Here is a 16970-nt window from a genome sequence, read left to right as displayed (position 1 = left end):
ACCGGTGCAATATCAGCTGTATAGCCCTGACTGGGGGTGTTCCTCAGTCATACGTCACAGTGGTATCAATACAATTGCTGCACAATCACATCACGTGACATGGCTGCTTGCCGATCACCTCAATGACAAGACATCGGAATAATCGAGTATCACTTGAATATATCCAGGTGAGTACTCGTGTACTTCATGAATAAATGCAGGCCATAACATGCGAATACACAAGTCGAATACTCGAGAATATCGTGAATACGTCTTTTGGAAAAATTATTGTGAATACTTTTTACAGTCGAATTCTCGAGTATCTCGTGAATACTTCCAATCGAATACTCGAGTATTTCAGGAATACTTCAAGCTGAACACTCGAGTATCTCATGAATACTTCCAGTCGAACACTCGAGTATCTCGTGAAAACTTCAAGTCCGGTACTCGAGTATCTCGTGAAAACGTCTTTAGGAGTAATTCTCGTGAATAATTCCAGTCCAGTACTCGAGTATCTCGTGAATACTTCCAGTCGATCACTCGAGTATCTCGTGAATACTTCCAGTTGAACACTCGAGTATCTCGTGATAACTTCCTGTCGAATACTCGAGTATCTCGTGAATACATTCAGTCGAACACTCGAGTATCTCGTGAATATTTCAAGTCGAACACTCGACTATTTTGTGAATACCTCCAGTCGAAAACTCGAGTATCTCGAGAATTCTTCAAGTCGTACAATTTGTGAAGCTCATTTCTGGTGTCCCCCGCCGTGATATTGCTGGAACATTGCCCAAAGCGGCGTAAAATCAAACTCACTCACTCACTCAAACTTGATATAGTATTTGGCACGCTGTTGCTTGGGTGTTGATCACTGTCCCGTGTGTGTCCACAGAGAAGACAGTGAATATAACACAGTTGATTCTAAAACAAACATATCTGAATAACGTCCGCAAATAAGATCTCTTGTAAATAGGATGTTGCGAATGGATGTTGTTTGAACCTTTGACGTGCCATCCGGATGTGGGTGTATATGACACATGATTCATATACTGATGGCACAAAACAACGGAACACGAGAAACAATGGAGATTATTGGTTTAGCGTTGCGTTCAAGATTATTGCGCTTGTATAGGGATGTGCATCAGGTATGTCGGAGTATGGCTGCTTGTACTAGTCTGGACCTATGGTGCAAGTCGACTGAGACACCAAGCCGCAGTTTAACTCATGATCATAAACAGGATACTGACTCCGAGCCGACCAGTCTTTGTCTTAATGCGGAGCCAGGCAGGGTAACAACAAGTACCGTCTTTTAACGAATTATGGTAAGACGCGGATCGAACCACCGGTCTTCCGCTGGCCGGGTAGACGCTCTATCAACTAGACCACTGAGGGGTCTAAATATATATATGTTTAGATCAAAATATGTAAGTGAATATATTGTTAATATCTGATGATCGTGTATTCACTATTGTGCCGAATGAGTGAGTGAGTGGGTATGGTTTTACTCCGCTTTTAGCAACATACCAGCAATATCACGGCGGGGACACCAGAAATGGGCTTCACACATTGTATCCATGTCGGGAATCGAACCCGGGTCTTCGGCGTGACGAGCGAACGCTTTAACCACTGGGCTGTGCCGAATGATCTGTGTCACGTGGTACATGCGTCATACCATATTCAACACATTTTTTTCCATAATGTATAATGATATGAGAGTGCAATATTTGTCCCCACAGAAAACTTTCATCTGAATTTTAAAACAAATTCAGATAACTCACCTACGATTCTATTATCAGTAAATTGGTCTAAAATCACGTTAGGATTGACGTATGTCCTCGTGACATACAACATAAATCACCAACACTGGAAAAAAACTATGTGTTTACAAATCTAACTTTGAACCTTTGACAATCGAGGTTTTATGAATCCAAGCGAGCCATTGAAATCCACTTCGCGCCGTAGGCTCAACGATCATTGAGTTGCGGTGAGAACATTAACATGGTGTACAGAAAACCACGCCACCCATTTCTACACTCCCGAGAGACAGAACAATGCAGACCGCACGGAAAGGGTATTTTCAATAGGTGTGGGTTCAGTATTGAGTAAAAAGAAGAGCACTGAAATCCCGTCTTAACATTTCACCGCAAGGTTACATTGAAGGCTGGATCTGCTTGGTGAAATACGCCTCGTCATGTGCAGCACTGTCAAGGGTCGTGGGAACGATGTCGTACGCGCGTGTTGACGTAGTATGTGTGTAGGTCGTTGGGTGGTGTGTGTGTGTATGAGAGAGTGTGTGTCTGTGTGGGGGGGCATCTGTATGTGTGGTGTGTGTGTTTGTAGGCGTGGGAGCGCTGTGTGTGTGTAGGCTTGGGAGCGTTGTGTGTGTGTGTGTGTGTGTGTGTGTGTTTGTAGGCGTGGGAGCGTTGTGTGTGTGTGTGTAGGCTTGGGAGCGTTTGTGTGTGTGTGTTGGCGTGGGAGCGTTTGTGTGTGTGTGTGTAGGCATGGGAGCGTGTTCGTATCTGTGTGTGCGTGTGTGTGTGTGTGGGGGGGGGGGGGGGGGGGGGGGGGGGGACGTTGGAGCGTTTGTGTCCATGGAGTGGGGAGTTGCTATTGCTTAGATAGGCTGGATAGTGACAGGACAGGTGCGACTGATTATTATCGCATCACGAATACCTTAATAATATGAGAAAAGCCCATATGGCAACAAAAACAATTATCAGTTATCAAGCAACCGTTTGATACAACTATTATCACATTCTCCTCCCTTTTAGAGTAACACTTGACATTAATGACGAAAATGATTAAAACTATTGACAAAACTGCGTTAATTTGAGTGGCACCGAAAACTCCAACACACTAACAAACCTCATCAGTTCTAACCGACTGAACACACAAGGATGTTCGTCGAGATACAAGCCATTACATCCTGCCCCTCTTCTGTGTCGGCGGCGCTTCTTCCTTCCCCCTTTACAATCCCTCCTTGGGGAATCCAGGTGGGAATTACGTCCATTGTCTTCCGATGGGAAACACCGAAGCTCATCACAACTCAAAACCCCTTCGTTAATGCCCACAGCTGATAATCGTTAGCGTCATGATGGACTGCGAACATCAATCGACTTTTAAGTCGTTAACACACCGTTTTACACGTTGCGCCCAGTTAGGCGATGTTTCGTTACATTGCATTGCTTCAGTTGAAGGGATTACAGATGTTTTTGTTGGAGATTCTTTGCAATACTCTGGGTGGGGCTGTTCGAGGATTTCAACAGTGTATTTAGGCAACGGGTGTATAATCTGATTTGTACGATAAGTACTTATGACAGTGTTGACAAATGAGGGACTCAAGTAGGGCTAGCCGTCGCCAGGTAAGTGGTGGCATGGACTTGTAACGCCACCACCCGATGTAATGCAGGTAGATACAGGTAAATACACCACGTATTGTTCATAGAATGGGTGGTCTTGGCGTTCAGGGTATCGCCTACTGTTATCCCCAGCAACAAGGGGGCAACACGTACACATGAAGTCCGTATTCATGTACACAATGACTCGAGACGATTCCACTCATTTGTAGTAATTTACCTACTGACGGTGGGGTAGTCCAGTGGCGAAAGTGCTTGCTCGTCACGCTGACGACCCGGGTTCGATTCTCTATATTGGTACAATCTGTGGAGCCTATAGCTAGTGTCTTCGGGGTTCGAATCCCGTTGGCGACTCACGTTTATCGTGAAACCTTAATTGCCAAGTGGTGTCTAAATCAAAAGTCAGTTAGTTAATGCAGGGTCAATGACAAAGGAGCTATGGTTTAAACATCTTTAGTAAATCCGAGTCAATGACTTAAATGTTATACATACGGCGACAGAAAAGAATCTTATTGTATCATTTTAATACCATATACATTGCAATTAAATGTATGCTTTGACACAGATGCAAGACCTCTGAGTAGGAAACGCGTTGTCCAATATTCGCGATGCACAAAAGGGTGAATTTCCACCATTGGTGATTTGGGGGCAGATTAATCCAGCAGCTGATGCTTTAGGCGAAAGCTAAAAAAATATCATTTTGATAGAAACAACAATATTTGAACTGAAAAGGAGCCTCAGTGAGATGGGAAATGTGTGTCTCCTTACCATGAGTGAGTGAGTGAGTATGGTTTTACGCCGCTTTAAGCAATATTCCAGCAATATCACGGCGGGGGACACCAGAAATTGGCTTCACACATTGTACCCATGTCGGGAATCGAACCCGGGTCTTCGTCGTTCGTCGTGACGAACGAACACTTTAACCACTAGGCTACCCGCCCCCCTTACCATGACAACTACGTGGCGTCCTCAACCACAGATATGCCAAGCTACCGTTGTTTACATGACGTCGCTACACAGCAAGAATATCTCTGACAGTGAAATCATTCACTCTCTTACCCGGTGAGTCTCAATACATAATGAACAAACCATATCATTTCATAACATAGCAGTGCATGGGTACCCGGTAGGAAGAGATGTGATGTGGTTGTTAACCTTCTAGCGCAGGCAGCTTGGGTTGTATACTCCCCAGGGAGTCGAGATTATTGTTGAGTACACACCTATCCAGTGACCAGGGTAATGATAGCGCTTTGAGCATGCCCGAGTGGTGTGGAAATATGCGCAGTATAAATAGCCTGTTATTGTAACATTTCAACAGTCCTGCTCTCCATCAGTGAATGATTCAAACACAACAGGGCGTAGTATCGTGCAGCCCTTCGAGTAGACTAACGCTAAGTCTCTGACAAAATATGTTATTTTATACAAACAACACCTACATTTAAATTAAGCCCCAGTGACAAGGGACAACCTGGAGAAAATCTAATCCTGTTTTACTTAGGACTACAGCATTACATAAGGAGGAGAATTAATGGATGTCAATTTCTTAATTATGAAGAACACAACGTTTCGGAGTATATACTTACTCCTTTGTTGTGTCCTCATAATAAAAAAGCTGACATCCATAAATTCACTTCCTTATGTGTATCACTTCTACGTGCCTTATAAAGACTTTATGGCATTGTCGTTGTGGCTGGGAGGAAGGGAAAGTAATATGGTTTAGGGACTGGGAGACAGATGACCATACCCGGCATTAACAGACCAGTAACGTCCACAGCGTCTTCAGCACACCTTCCCGAGGGACCTTTGTTTTTCACCTCGGAGAACATACGGATCCCGTGGCACTGGAAGTGTGCGGGCGAAACGCAACACCGATCTTTGTAATTGGAATTAACCTGCAACACGCCGATACGCTTGATCAGCTTGACGGGATAATTGGGAACAAGAAAGGAGATATTCTAGTTTCAAAGTCGAGACTTGTCGAAAGAATCCCGTCGGCCATTCTGCTAACTACTTCAGCGGCGAAGCTGTTCCGTTAGATTGGATGATATGTGCGCTCTTCCACTTTTCCTGCCTGTTTGTTGTTGTTGTTAGTTTAAATACAATAACATCAAACACATATCTCACGTCAGCTTACATACGGAGACTGTCAAGATTTGTTTGGCGCCACCAACGAAACGATGTTTATTGTCGTCTGCGCTTTTAAAATGGCGTTAGGCGGTGAGTGATGTGGTTGTAAACAAGGCGGCAGCCCTGTGACAAATGGTCCTTGTGTGGGGTTCGAACCCGGAAACATGCGAGACGAGCAACAACACTGAACTCCAGACTACCATTGCCTTACCAGATCCTAATCCATGTAGATCCATTTCTGTCGTCAGGTCACACTCCAGTAAACTTTATAACTTAGAAGCTGACCAATTTTGAGGAACACTTATGACATCTATACTCGTCAATATTGAGATACGTCATAACTGACTCCCCGCGATCACATCTAGTCCCGGCAGACGACAGCCCGCCGGCGTGTGTCACCGGGCCACAGGTTGGTCGCGTGCCAGGCGGTCCGTGCGGTCCATGAGGGCCCCCCGTTGGTCATGACCCAGAGGTCAGTGGCAAGTGAGGGGACATAGCTACCACCGCCCAATCAATTTGCATTTAGATCAAATTGGAATCTTTTATGAGTTATGAACGGCAATGGAGGTAATTGAAATGTAAATGACCTGTCCAGCTAGTCCCGACCCTTGACCAGTTTTAGCGTTGTATGGGACGGATCTGAATGTTGGACGTTATCCTGGGTATATCCATTAAAATTAAATGTTTTGAAACATGGGCATAATCTCAAAAGTTAAAAAATCGACAACATGGATAAGATCGGTGAGAAATCCAAAGCCATTTTATTTGAGGAAAATTAAATAATAGAATATTATTGAATGAATCATTACTACAGTAGGCGACATCCCGGTCTGTTTTCTCATTCTTGTAAAACGTAGCTGGCAGGCAAAAGAAATTATACAACCTTGTTTGATGGTGGATAAATATTAACAAACAAGAAATGTTTTTTCGATGGTAATGTCTTTGAAAAGGGTTTCCTAGTGTGCTTTGAACCTTAAGTTTTGGTGTGTTTCGGCGATTGTTTTCAGATTACATGATTAGTAATGTTTGTAATATATGGATTATCAAATCCAAGTCTCCAAGTTTCGAGTGAATACTTTCTTCTGCCCTGCAGTGTATTTGTCAGAAGTACCTTTTGGCATCTATATTTAGTTGCCATGTCATCCATGGTCAAGCACTGCTGGACAATTCATCCTAAAGGTATTATACGTTGAACAAGAGTTCACCTATCTCACCCACCGAACAAGGGGACCACCAACAATTGCCATTTCCTTTTCACAACGCAGCTAAAACCCAACGATTAAACTGAATTGGTTTATTATAACGCGGTTTTCTCTGTTTACCAAAACATGACAATGCTTTGTGGCAGCTAAAGAGACAGAAGTGCTGACGAATGAGAGTGTTAAAATATTGTGTATCCAACGTTCCCACCGACTTTCTTTTGACCCTCGGCTTATGCTAAGGACACTTACAGGTGTCCCTCCTAGAGACAACCCTTAGGGGGGAGGAGGGACGGTGTCAGGCCAGGTGACACCCGACAGCCTACTGTGTTGTGCCCTGGCATCTGCCAGAAGTACCTACTTTACATCTCGTCCACGTATTCATCGTCAACATTGATTTAGCCGTCACAGTCGGCGACGTTACTTGTGTCAGCGTCCCCTGTTTCTTCTAACACCCAGGGTTCACTTTAAGAACTGATTAGCTGGAACATATCCAAGCTGACATTTATTGAATTTTTCCTGCATACGTTGCACATTATTCTGTAATAACGGTATTCTGTAATCCCGATCAAGCGTGGGCCGTTTACAGCGCCTGATGACTTTCTAACTCTCGGCCTTTTATCATCACGTAACTATAACTTAACCTGCTGTCACGACTGCATCTTCTATGACGTGTGCCGTCAGCATTGCAACATCTTCTACGACAGTTGTTACGATGGCGAGAAAAACACAACAGACGCACTAGACTGCTCAGTTACACTTCTCAAGTGAATGGCGCTTGACGTCGCCTTCAGCATTCATCACCCTTCAACAACACGACACACAAAGAAAACGGACGAAGGAATATAGATTGTTTACACATCAATATGCGTCCCTTGCCAAACATACGTCCTCGCCAATCACCTCCCTTTACAATCTCAACGGCATCCACCCGACTCCTTCACAATCGCTCTTGCACATCCACCAAACCTTTCACAATCGCTCTTGCACATCCACCAAACCCTTTCCAATCGCTCTTGGAGACACCCACTAACTCCTTTACAATCGCTCTTCGCTCTTTAAGGCATCCACCAGACCCCTAATAACTGCTCTTCAAAACATCCACCCGACCCATTTGTGCAAAATACCCAACGTCCTCCACTACACAGACGTCAGTCTACACCGACATCATCTACAGCAACACCTACGAAACATCATGGGCGACGTCTACAACATCAGAACCAGACAAAGAGGTCGATCTTCATCCCGCCTTGGTGTCCAACACAACATCTTCAGCGACGGCTAATTCCCCGACTGCACCATTCTTCACGCCCCACTGGCCCGCGGATGTATTACATAGCGAGCTTACCTTAATTGCCCCGATTTTGTTGGCAGTTTGAATTACAAACCAGGGGGATATTGGGTATATGGCGTTCCACGTCGCCTGAGCCTTACATGTATTAATGGGTTATTTCCATCTCAGGATGGAGTTAATACATCAGTATTGCTTCACAGGCGTGTCTCTTTCAGCCACCAGGTGGAAGATCAATATTCAATGTCTTGTGATGCGTTAAAAAATATAGACTTGACTTAGTCTGCACTAAACCGTGAATAACAACAGAACTTTATAAAACTATGTCTCTGACGTATTGATTTATATATTTATATTTATTTATATATGTTTGTATTTATTTGGCGAATTGCCATTTAGGAGTTGGTTTACATGAAGACAGGAAGTGAGGGAGTGGTAACAGGGCAAGGAGTAGACTTGAAACGTCGTGACGTAAGAACATACGTTGATATCCATAAAAAATAATGTCTTCATCTTCAAATGACGATTTTATTTTTGAATTATTTTAGTCAATGCGATACACAGACTTTAGAAAACAGGGTCGGTGACTGCATCGGCGGCACGTGTACGGTGGAAGGGACAGTTTATTATTATGTATTTTACAAAGGGATCCCAGCGTTACAACTTCACATATCACAGGCCTATGGGAGTCGTATCTCCAAGACGTACAGTGTGTGCCAGGACAGGTGATGGCTATAAGCGTGAAGTGGGTGGGAATTTGGGTTTGGGTGAGTGAGTGCGTGAGTGAGTGGTTAGGTGGGCGAGTGAGTGAGTGGGTTTGGGTGAGTGTGTGAGTGATTAGGTGGGCAAGTGAGTGAGTGAGTGGGTTTGGGTGAGTGAGTGAGTGATTAGGTGGGCAAGTGAGTGGGTTTGGGTGAGTGAGTGAATGAGCGAGTGGTTGGGTGGTTCTTGGCGAGTGAGAGTGTGTGAGAGAAAGATACCTTTATCGCCGATTTCAACAGCATCACATCACGACGTAGCAGGCTATTGTTCGGGAAAGCGCGACTTTATTCAGGTTTTAGAACATAACGCTTTGGTGAGACTCCCCCATGTGTGTTGTGGGAACACCAGGATCACAATCGGTGGAACATAGGATTCGAACCGAGAACAAGAACATGTGAGACTGTGATGAGGGAGATGCGTTCTTCCTCCAGAACACGACCGTACATTTATATATTACTGCCTAAACATAGTACCCGTACCCGTGAAGATCCAGGGTAGAATGGGTCTTCAGCAATCCATGCTTGCCGTTAAAAGCGAATATGCTTGTCGTAAGAGGCGACTAACGGGATCGGGTGGTCAGGCTCGCTGACTTAGTTGATGCATGTAATCGTATCCCAATAACGTGGATCGATGCTCATGATATTAATCACTGGATTGTCTGGTCCAGACTCTATTATTTGCAGACCGCCGCCATATAGCTGGAATAATGATGCTGAGTGCGGCGTTAAACAATAAACAAACAAGTAAACAAACCTAAAGATAGTTTGTATACCAGTACATCCTGGTCTACATACAAGATACACTTATTCACTTAGATGTAACAAGACCCCAGTACACGTGGCACACACCACAGACGGAACAGCCTTGGAGCAAGTCTAACCTCTGACACGCATGGTCATCACGAGTATGACGGTCATCACGAGTATGACGTCACCCCCTTTCACAAGCAGAGAGATCGCTATCACTTCAAACTGGTGGTTGAGGAACTACTGAAGCAATTTCAATATTTGGAGAATTGACATATAAATCATTTCAATAAATTGTCTTTTATGCCGGTTTAACAACTTGAACTGAATTGTATTTTTTTCGTGGGGCGAGCGACAGTGCATTATATGCGACGACCTGAAATATTCATACATCCTGTGACTCATGCCAATAAAATCTCAACTGGCTTTATAATTTCCAAGGAAGGCCAACTGTGTGTAATGTTATTCCAGAGGTCCAGTATTTATTGGCGTTGTTTGCTCCGTGTTTCTGGCTGGGTGATTAACGCCGACCAACGTCAGCGTGAGTGACGGCGATTGGTGTCATGCATGTAACGCTTCGTCACTCCTTATCACGCAACTCGGTCACAATGCGGTTATACCCTTATACTGAACAACAGAAGATGCGCAACACCCTTGAGTTCACACAGGAACCAGTTTACTGCTTTTACAAAGGGTCAGGTGAACGGGTCGCGCTTACCGAGGCGGTCGGATAGTCTAGTGGTTAAAGCGCTCGCTCGTCACGCCGAAGACTCGAGTTCGATGCCCGATATTGGTACAATGTGTGAAGCCCATTTCTTGTGTCCCCCGCCGTGATAGTGCTGGAATATTGCTAGAAGCGGCGTAAAGCCATACCCACTCACTCACTCTTCGGCCAAATATGAAAAAAGGTCACAATGTCTGGAACCCGCTCTTTCATGTCCTTGGGTCCCCAGTCGTGGTATAATGGCACTTCCAAGCTCAACATTCTCTCCAATCCCAACATCGTATTTATTGTATGTATATCTAAAAGGTCCAATGTGATTATGTTTCCACATAGTAGAAGTATTTAGTTAAAAATACATAATGACACACGTCAAAAATTATCTTTTTCAAAAGGAGACAAAAAAAACCAACCCAAGCAAATATCCCGTGACCACCTCAACTCTACGACGAAGTTTACGACATCAAACGGAAGTACGGAGCCGACTTGTGGCACATTGCCCTATGTCGTACACCGCCATCTATCAACATGATACCATCAGACACGAGGGTTGGAGCGTTTCTCCCTTCGGGTTATTAATTACTATAACTAATTAGCAATAACGTAAGAATGTGATGGCATCAGGTTGGTTATGAAAGAGGGTTAGCGCCCTATCTCGCATACCACTCGAGTCTCGCGGACGCTTCGAGACTTGTAGGAAACTACAGTTCAATCGAAGGCTTGGTGAGTCATTCCCGGATGGGGCACAATGTTTCACTTTTAGCATGAGCAACCAATGACCGAGGCAGCAGTGGTCACATGGCGCGATATCTCTTGGCATATCTTAGATAATCGTTCCATTAGTTTACCGTCCCAGTGAGTGAGTGAGTTAAAATTTTATGGTCGCATCGACAGTGTTTCAGTCATTTCGCAGTGAGAACAAATTATGAATAAAAGAACAAGTTATCAATGATATATTATACCAATTGGTAAGACCTATTTTGTGATATCAATAAACATATATGATCTGATACATTATCTAGTAATTTGACACTATCGGTTCTGACAGGAACGTACAAGCCGGCTGAAAAGATTATTAACATCTTTAACTTCGAGGTTTCGGTGTTATTCGTGATCCAGATATTAACATCATCTACAGTCTCGAGGCCATGCTTATTGCCAGAACAGATCGTAGATTATTTGAAACATCTGAGATGTTGAAAAACATGATGCAACGCTACGCCGTGTTTTATAGTCCTACACTATGACTGCAGAATATATTTATTTTATGAAAACAAAACCAAGATTTTTATACGTAATTCCGAATTGGAGTGAGCTATTTCCAAATGTACCAACAAAGAGTGAATGAGTTGGATTGAACGCCGCTTTTAACACTATACCAGTTATATCACAGAGTGTCAGTTTAATGTAGGAGGAAAGCCTGAGGTGATTCAGGTCTCAGACATTTAACCCTTTGGTGAAAACCAGGAGCACGGGTTTGGTGCTGACAAACCTAGAAACATAATCAGGAAAGAACCAGGATTCGAACCCACGATCATAGGTTTCTGGCGTGCCTAAGGGACGCAACTCTGAACAGCGAACTGCGGCGCCCTAGACGACTAGGAAACACGTGCCCCCTACCAAGAAAGAAATAATCTTAAGTGTACAGACATTATTTTAAATGCTACATTACGAAGAGTGTCAGGAGCGCCGACATTCTCGTCAGCCCGTGTCGCGTGATAGAATGTGAAGTGAATGGTTTACTGGTTCTCTAAAAGGCTGATCATCTTGTTTCTACTTATGTTTAATTCAACAATGAGCTGATAGCTTTAAAGCGAATTAGAGGACTACTTGCCATGAATAAGTAAGGAAAAGTCATTAAATGCGATACAAATCGGGTTGAACGAACGCTAAGTTACCTGAAGACACGTGCCGTATATATCATTGTAGAGGATCGCTTACATCTATCTCCCCGTCCTAGTATATCACAGCGTCGCTTTACCGAGTCAATAATTCATGGCAAGGGTATTTCCTCTTCGTCGTCTTTTACGAAGATAAACAGGCTGCTTTTAAACGGGAAACATTATCGACGTAGTGGTGTAATTTTGTATGTCGGTTTATTACGATTTTATAGTAAGGAGGTGATGCGCGCCAGATAGCTGAGAGTGAGACTAATATCTAGTCTCTGAAATGAACATATTTTACAAAACAGTTGTTAAATTAGAGTTATAAAATATAATAAAAAGGAGCCCAGAGACTTTCTTCATTTTTAGATCCTGAAGTGATCTAGAGTTGCCAAACATTATAGACTTGCATGTGCTGTATTGGATATATGAGTTTTAGGGTCTGTATGACAGACTAACTGAGAGTGTGCAGGCTCATCCCTTGTCGCCTGATTATAGGAGTGCATCTATGTTCACACGAACGCAGTCTCCTCCTTCCAGAGATTCTCTTCGCAAGAGGGGCGGTCGGGTAGCCTAGTGGTTAAAACTTCGCTCGTAAATCCGAAGGCCCGTGTTCTATTCCCCATATGGGTACAATGTGTGAAGCCCATTTCTGGTGTCCCCCGCCGTGCTATTGCTGGATTATTGCTAAAAGCGGCGTAAAACCCTACTCACTCCCTTTCCATATATTATAGACATGCATGAGCTGTATGTGATATATTCAATTTTGTATCAGGGTCTGTATGATGGATTCATTATCTCGCACAGTTGCATTTTCCACTCAAATTCGTTTTCTCGCATACTGACGACTTCCTTGTCTCGTACACGCCGATTGGTTGCCTCGCACGCTCACACTCATTGTCTTACACACCCACACTCATTGTCTCGCACACTCACACTCATTGTCTCACACACCCACGCTCATTGTCTCGCACACTCACACTCATTGTCTCGCACACCCACACTCATTGTCTCGCACACCCACACTCACTGTCTTACACACCCACACTCATTGTCTCGCACACTCACACTCATTGTCTCACACACTCACACTCATTGTCTCGCACACTCACACTCATTGTCTCGCACACTCACACTCATTGTCTTACACACCCACACTCATTGTCTTACACACCCACACTCATTGTCTTACACACTCACACTCATTGTCTCGCACACCCACACTCATTGTCTCGCACACCCACACTCATTGTCTCACACACTCACACTCATTGTCTCGCACACTCACACTCATTGTCTCGCACACTCACACTCATTGTCTTACACACCCACACTCATTGTCTTACACACCCACACTCATTGTCTCACACACTCACACTCATTGTCTCGCACACCCACACTCATTGTCTCGCACACCCACACTCATTGTCTCGCACACTCACACTCATTGTCTCACACACCCACACTCATTGTCTCGCACACCCACACTCATTGTCTCACACACCCACACTCATTGTCTCACACACTCACACTCATTGTCTCACACACCCACACTCATTGTCTCACACACCCACACTCATTGTCTCACACACTCACACTCATTGTCTCGCACACTCACACTCATTGTCTCGCACACCCACACTCATTGTCTCGCACACTCACACTCATTGTCTCGCACACCCACACTCATTGTCTCACACACTCACACTCATTGTCTCACACACTCACACTCATTGTCTCACACACTCACACTCATTGTCTCGCACACTCACACTCATTGTCTCACACACCCACACTCATTGTCTCGCACACTCACACTCATTGTCTCCCACACTCACACTCATTGTCTCGCACACTCACACTCATTGTCTCACACACTCACACTCATTGTCTCGCACACTCACACTCATTGTCTCACACACTCACACTCATTGTCTCACACACCCACACTCATTGTCTCGCACACTCACACTAACCTCCACTGTCTCACAGATTCATACGCCTAGAATCCATCTCAACTGCCGGGCAAAGGAAAGCATACACTTGAACACTGGATTCAAAAACATCACAAACGTTATCAAAACGTTACTAGGCTTAAAACAGTCGCCAAAAACAACTAACTTAAGGTCCAAAATACAACTATGATACCCTATCAAATACACTACCATGGAATAACCATAGCTCGTTTGTTCCAACTTAGCCACCATCAAACATGGCTGTATACTTTCCTTTGCCCGGCAGTATATATCCATATGAAGGACATAGCGAAAGTCTATTGAATGTATAAATTAGACCTAAATATGAGGTAAATAACTCATAAACTTCTATACGACGGGCACTCCTACCGACACAGCACCACTGCCTTCGGCCAGCGGACTTAGCTATGTGTGGTATCACACAATGCAGCAATATACGACACTATACAACACTACATACAGCACTATACAACACTATATACCGCACTTTTCGGTCATTATCCACCAACATAATGGAAGCGAGAGGGTGAGCTACCCGTGCGAGAAACGCTCGAGAAACACTTTTTACCGACCGTAACTACTGTCTCACAGAAGACCCGCGTATGGCAATGTTATTCCGTTGTTTACAACAAAAACGAGAGAATATTAATTATCAACTTTGAAATGTTGTGTATTAAGTTCTTTTTGAAACTGTGTAGTTACAAGTGGATGTGCATACTCCCAAAATGTAGACAAACAACCTACAATAAATATTATCACAAAGACAGTGGCACAATGCATCAGTTAATTAATCTATGGCACAGTGATGGCTACGGGGAACATCTCACTTCGACATATTTATGAATTTAACACATAAAACTATGTTATTGAAAATACCTTTATACGATTGCAATTGTTTGTTCGTGTAAATGATTGTCCCGATTGTACAATGACCAATACGTCCCAACAAGATCAGGTTTGAATTTCTACAATATATGGCTGAGACACAGATATCAAGAATGTTCTTGCCATAGTCACAATTAAAACATATTTACATCAGAATGATAGCAAACTCATAGTTATAGCATTTCAAATGAGATACGACACTGCCTGAATATAATCTCACCTCCAGTTGACAGTGTCCGCGATGTCAGCAGTCACACGAGGTACTCCGATCTGTGACCGTGTAGTATCACAAACAACGTGATGAAATAGATGTATAACTCCAGCACCACTTCTCCACGTCGCTCGTGACGTCCCACCGCTGTGGTATAACAGCGATATATCCTTCAGCACTGTCTCTGTCTGCGAGATCCTTACAACGACTCGGGGATCGTCAGTTTGTACCGCTGAAAGCTAAACCGAGGGAGCTTAGGGTAACCGTCTCCATTCACCAAGGCTCATTCCACGGGTTATAATGCTAGAGGCGCGTTGAGATTCGCTTTATTGACGCTCAACGGAGTACACACACGACCACTCTTGAATGGACACCACGGCGAGTCTCCACTGTCAAAAGCCAGCGTTTAACACACGCAGACGGTCTCCGAACTGCGGAAATTGACAGTTTGATTTGTGAGTTTCGATATGCAGTTGCCTGCTTACATGTGATTTCGTAAGTTATAAGACTCCGGATGAAATTAATACGCTATAAATTGCTGGTACGAGTCGGTGGCGCATTTGAATACCGTCTGTTGACTCGAACGCGCCGTTTAGTAATTTGGAACGGAAATTTGCAGTGGGTTTACTTGTTGATGTGAAGTTATGTAAACTGGTTCAGATTCTCCAGAAGCTCTACAAGGGTCGAGTGTGTTAGGTCTACTGGTGTGATTGTGTCGACAGTGGGACAATCAATGCCCCCCCCCCCCCCCCCAGGATACGCCGTGTAGATTAGACTCATGATGAATCAGTCTGAGTTCACAATGCGGGATGTTGGCGATTGCAAGGCCGCTTCAGTCTGGATTGATAGTTTTACAGAGGATTTGAAAGTCATATTTCCTGCTGGAACATGCCCGCCATGGCATCTGGGAGACGAGGTCGATCTCAAAGTTGCCATGCTCATTAATTCAACTTGTGTGGAGATCAGTTGAGCTATTGTACTGTCTGGCAGTCGACGTCCTGCCATTATCTTCTCATCTTCTCCGCATCTCCTCTATAAACGGTCCACCATCAAAACCGAAAGGTCCCATGGATCATCTGACTAATGAAAAACACATTTGAGGACATAACTCTGCTATTTCTACTAATATCCACGTGCATCTTTGAAATGCAGGACTATGTTAGGTGCCTGGACATATATTAAAGTTTATATTTATTCTTTATTTGTTTTCCTTCGTTTTACATCCAGATCAAAGAGTTGTATTGATATCACCTTCGAGGCCTACACTTGGTAGTGTTCTGCTATGGAGTAAATATAACTGTGTATCCATGACTCACTTGTGTATAAATCAACTTGTTCCCGTCGCTATATGGCTGAAATAATGCCGAGGCGACGTTAAATTTTAACTCACTCACGAGAGTTATGCGTGATGCAAGGTCATACGGTGAGGTGAAGGTCGGCGTAGGAATACAGAATTGCGTGATGCAAGGTCACACGTAAGATGAAGGTCGGCGTAGGAATACAGTAATGTGTGATGCAAGGTCACACGGTGAGGTGAAGGTCGGCGTAGGAATACAGAATTGCGTGATGCAAGGTCACACGTAAGATGAAGGTCGGCGTAGGAATACAGTAATGTGTGATGCAAGGTCACACGGTGACGTGAAGGTCGGCGTAGGAATACAGAATTGCGTGATGCAAGGTCACACGATGAGATGAAGGTCGGCGTAGGAATACAGTAATGTGTGATGCAAGGTCACACGGTGACGTGAAGGTCGGTACAGTAATACAGTATTGTGTGGTGCAAGGTCACACGATGAGGTGAAGGTCGGCGTAGGAATACAGAATTACGTGATGC

General features: G+C 44.1%; 1 protein-coding gene across 1 annotated transcript in view; it reads right to left on the bottom strand.

Moving 5' to 3' along the window:
* The window catches only part of LOC124113423, a 158781-nt gene extending 142978 nt beyond the window's left edge, over positions 1-15803 (bottom strand). Inside the window, exon 1 of the mRNA XM_046473768.2 lies at positions 15146-15803. The gene's annotated coding sequence lies outside the window, so the exon portion shown is untranslated. The remainder of the gene's footprint in view (positions 1-15145) is intronic.
* Positions 15804-16970: the final 1167 nt, after the last annotated feature.

The sequence above is a fragment of the Haliotis rufescens genome, unplaced genomic scaffold (genome assembly GCF_023055435.1).
Source record: "Haliotis rufescens isolate VD_foot unplaced genomic scaffold, xgHalRufe1.0.p SCAF_27, whole genome shotgun sequence".
In the NCBI taxonomy this organism is placed as follows: Eukaryota; Metazoa; Mollusca; class Gastropoda; order Lepetellida; family Haliotidae; genus Haliotis; species Haliotis rufescens.
This window is presented reverse-complemented; position numbering and strand designations above follow the sequence as displayed.